Genomic DNA, 4,877 nt, shown 5'->3' with positions numbered 1-4,877 from the left:
CCTGCGAAGGTGATGTGGTATGCTCCTATAATACCACGGTTGAAACGTCTGTTCAGAAATGAAGAGCATGCCAAGTTGATGTGATGGCACAGTGAGAACCGAAAGAAAGATGGGAAGTTGAGAGCACCCGCTGACGGGTCGCAGTGGAGAAAAATCGAGAGAAAGTACTGGGATGAGTTTGCAAAGGACCCAAGGAATGTGTGGTTTGCTTTAAGCGCGGATGGCATTAATCCTTTCGGGGAGCAGAGCAACAATCACAGCACCTGGCCCGTGACTTTATTTATGTATAACCTTCCTCCTTGTATGTGCATGAAGCGGAAGTTCATTATGATGCCAGTCCTCATCCAAGGCCCTAAGCAACCCGGCAACGACATTGATGTGTACCTAAGGCCATTAGTTGAAGAACTTTTATAGCTGTGGAATGGAAACGGTGTACGTACGTGGGATGAGCACAGACAGGAGGAATTTAACCTTAAGGCGTTGTTGTTCATGACCATCAACGATTGGCCCGCTCTCAGTAACCTTTCAGGACAGACAAACAAAGGATACCACGCATGCACGCACTGTTTAGATGACACTGAAAGTATATACCTGGACAAATGCAGGAAGAATGTGTACCTGGGCCATCGTCGATTTCTTCCGACCAACCATCAATGTCGAAAGAAAGGCAAGCATTTCAATGGCAAGGCAGATCACCGGAGGAAGCCCTCCATGCGTACCGGTGATCACGTACTTGCTATGGTCAATGATTTACACTACGTAATCTTTGGAAAGGGTCCCGGTGGACTAGCTCTTCCGAATGACGCTGAGGGACATGCACCCATGTGAAAGAAGAAATCTATATTTTGGGACCTACCCTACTGGAAAGACCTAGAGGTCCGCTCTTCAATCGACGTGATGCACGTGACGAAGAACCTTTGCGTGAACCTGCTAGGCTTCTTGGGCATGTATGGGAAGACAAAAGATACACCTGAGGCACGGGAGGACCTGCAACATTTGCACGAAAAAGACGGCATGCCTCCAAAGCAGTATAAAGGTCCTGCCAGCTACGCTCTTACGAAAGAAGAGAAAGAAATCTTCTTTGAATGCCTGCTCAGTATGAAGGTCACGACTGGCTTCTCGTCGAATATAAAGGGAATAATAAATATGTCAGAGAAAAAGTTTTAGAACCTAAAGTCTCATGACTACCATGTGATTATGACGCAACTGCTTCCGGTTGCATTGAGGGGGCTTCTACCGGAAAACGTCCTATTAGCCATTGTGAAGCTATGTGCATTCCTCAATGCAATCTCTCAGAAGGTGATTGATCCAAAAATCGTACCAAGGCTAAGGAGTGATGTGGCGCAATGTCTTTTCAGTTTCGAGCTGGTGTTCCCACCATCCTTCTTCAATATCATGACGCACGTCCTAGTTCATCTAGTCGACGAGATTGTCATCCTGGGGCCTGTATTTCTACACAATATGTTCCCCTTTGAGAGGTTCATGGGAGTCCTAGAGAAATATGTCCGTAACCGTGCTAGGCCAGAAGGAAGCATCTCCATGGGCCATCAAACAGAGGATGTTATCAGGTTTTGTGTTGACTTCATTCCTGGCCTTAAGAAGATAGGTCTCCCTAAATCGCGGTATGAGGGGAGACTGACTGGAAAAGGCACTCTTGGAAGTGACTCAATAATATGCAGGGATGGATATTCTTGGTCTCAAGCACACTACACAGTTCTACAGAACTCTACCTTGGTGACCCCGTATGTCGATGAACACAAGAATAGTCTGCGCTCCAAACGCCCGGAGCAGTGCGACGACTGGATTACATGTGAACACATCAGGACTTTCAGCAGTTGGTTGGAAACACGTCTCAGAGGTGACAACATTGTTTGTGATGAGTTGTACTTGTTGTCCAGGGGACCATCTTTGACTGTATTGACTTACAAAGGATACGAGATAAATGTGAATACATTTTACACGATCGCCCAAGATCAAAAGAGCACCAACCAAAACAGCGGTGTCCGCTTTGATGCAGCAACCGAGAGCGGAAAGGACACATATTATGGTTGCATAGTAGACATATGGGAACTTGACTACGGACCTGATTTTAAGGTCCCTTTGTTTAAGTGCAAATGGGTCAATCTGTCAGGCGGCGGGGTACAGGTAGACCCATAGTACGGAATGACAACAGTGGATCTGAAAAATCTTGGGTACATTGACGAACCGTTCGTCCTAGCCAATGATGTGGCACAGGTTATCTATGTGAAGGACATGTCTACCAAACCGAGAGAAAGAAAAGATAAGGAAGCGAATACATCATACGATGAGCCAAAGCGCCACATAGTTCTTTCAGGAAAAAGGGACATCCTGGGAGTGGACGGCAAGACAGACATGTCTGAAGATTATGAAAAGTTTCATGAAATTCCTCCCTTCAATGTCAAGGCTGACCCAAGCATCCTGATAAACGATGAAGATTATCCATGGTTACGGCGCAATAAGCAAATAACAAAAGCGAAGAAAAAGTGAAGACTTTCTCTCGCAACTATTATGATGATACCATGCCAACCGGGACCCTGATACTTCGAAAGAGATTGTCCGTTTTCTACACGAAGTGCATCCAGTTTTTGTCGTAACCATCTCAACTTTGTTGCAGATGCTATGTGGGTGAAATGATGATACCATGCCAACTTTCAACCTTTTCGGAGTTCATTTGAAATGCTTTTCAATTTCAGGGTCTTATAGCTCAAAAAAATCAGTAAATGCATGAAAAATAACAAATGAAGTCAGAAAGGGTTGAAAATTGATGATGTGTCTTTGAATGGTGCATTTTGAACACAGAAAAAAATATGGAGTTCAAATAAGTTCAAGAAAATGAAATCCCTTTGTAACAGATGATCTTTCGCCCGAAACCCTGATACTTCGAAAGAGATTGTCCATTTTGTACACGAAGTGCATCTAGTTTTTGCCATAACCATCTCAACTTTGTTGCACATGCTATGTGTGTGAAATGATGATACCATGCCAACTTTCAACCTTTTCAGAGTTCATTTGAAATGCTTCTCAATTTCAGGGTCTTATAGCTCAAAAAAATCAGTAAATGCATGAAAAATAACAAATGAAGTCATAAAGGGTTAAAAATTGATGATGTGGCTTTGAATGGTGCATTTTGAACACAGAAAAAAATATGGATTTCAAATAAGTTCAAGAAAATGAAATCCCTTTGTAACAGATGATCTTTCGTCCGAAACCCTGATACTTTGAAAGAGATTGTCCGTTTTGTACACAAAGTGCATCCAATTTTTGCCGTAACCATCTCAACTTTGTTGTACATGCTATGTGGGTGAAATGATGATACCATGCCAACTTTCAACCTTTTCGGAGTTCATTTGAAATGCTTTTCAATTTCAGGGTCTTATAGCTCAAAAAAGCAAAAGCAATCAACTAAAAAGTTTTTATAAACCTCTAGTATTTTTGAAACTAAACTTATATAAAATTTATGAAACTTAAATTCAAAAAGTATTTTTTGTTCAACACATTAATAGCAAAAAGAATTTAATAGCAAAAAATAAACAAAATTTGTTTTTGATTAAAACAGATATTAAAAATAACCTAAAATTACCAAATAGAGTATAATGATAAAACACTGTAATATTAAGTAGCAGGAAAAAGAATCACTCAAAAATCTAACTTCATAGTAAAGTTATTCATAAACTAGTGATTCACATACATTTTAAAACTATAAGTATTTAGTAGAAATAAAAAAATAAAAAGCAAAAAATAAAACAAAAGAAGAAAACAAAAAAAATTCAAATTTTAAAACTAATGGCACTAACAGAAAGTTTATAATTTTTGTGACCTAAAAGCAAAAAAGAAATCACTAAAAAACTATAAGTATTTAGTACAAATAAAAAAGCAAAAAAGAAAACAACAGAAGAAAACAAAAAAAAACAAATTTTATAACTAATGGCACTAACAGAAAGTTTATAATTTTTGTGACCTCAAAGCAAAAAGAAATCACTAAAAAACTATAAGTATTTAGTACAAATAAAAAAATAAAAAGAAAAAAAGAAAACAAAAAAATGCCACCTACTAGGCCTCCACGGCCTGAATACGACTAGAAACCCTTCCATGGGCCAGGATTCAGGCCCGCAGAAGGCCCAGCAGGCCCAACATGCATAGCAGTGCATGGATTAGGCCCGTAAGCCTGCAATAGAGAGGAGCTCGAGAGGGATGTGGCAGCGAGGCTTATAAACCACTCCGTGCCCCTCTCAACTAGCGAGGTGGGACTAAACTTATGACCGCACCGCACCAGCACAGGGCGTTTGGTCCCGGTTGGTAGCACCAACCGGGACTGAAGGGGTGCATTGGTACCGGTTCGTAACACCAACCGGGACGAATGCCCCCCTTTAGTCCCGGTTGGTGCGACCAACCGGGACCAAACGCCTCTGCTTCCCGCCCTTTGGGCTGCCGAAAAGAGGCCTTTGGTCCCAGTTGGTAGCACCAACCGGGACCATAGGTGCGCATTCGTACCGGTTCGTGCGACGAACCGGGACCATATGTCCGCCTATATAAGCCCACACTTGCGAAAATTACGCCAACTGCTCCATTCCCCATCGTCGATGCTGCCAGGCTGCTCGTCCTCCTCGTCGCCATCGCCGCGCCCTGCCCCATCCCTGCGTGCTTGCCATCGCCGCGCCCTGCCCCGTCGCCGTCGCCGTGCCCTGTCGCTGTCGTCGTTGTCGCGCCCTCCTGCCCGTCTCCGGCCGCCCTGCCCCGAGCCCGCTGCCGTCCGCCCTGCCCCGAGCCCCGCCTCCTCGTCCCCGTTGCCGTGTGCCGCCCCGAGCCCACCGCCGTCCCCGTCGCCGTGTGCCACCCCGAGCCCGTCGTCCCCGTCA

This window comes from Triticum dicoccoides, chromosome 6A (assembly GCF_002162155.2).
Source record: "Triticum dicoccoides isolate Atlit2015 ecotype Zavitan chromosome 6A, WEW_v2.0, whole genome shotgun sequence".
Taxonomy (NCBI): Eukaryota; Viridiplantae; Streptophyta; class Magnoliopsida; order Poales; family Poaceae; genus Triticum; species Triticum dicoccoides.
Note: the sequence above shows the minus strand (reverse complement) of the source record.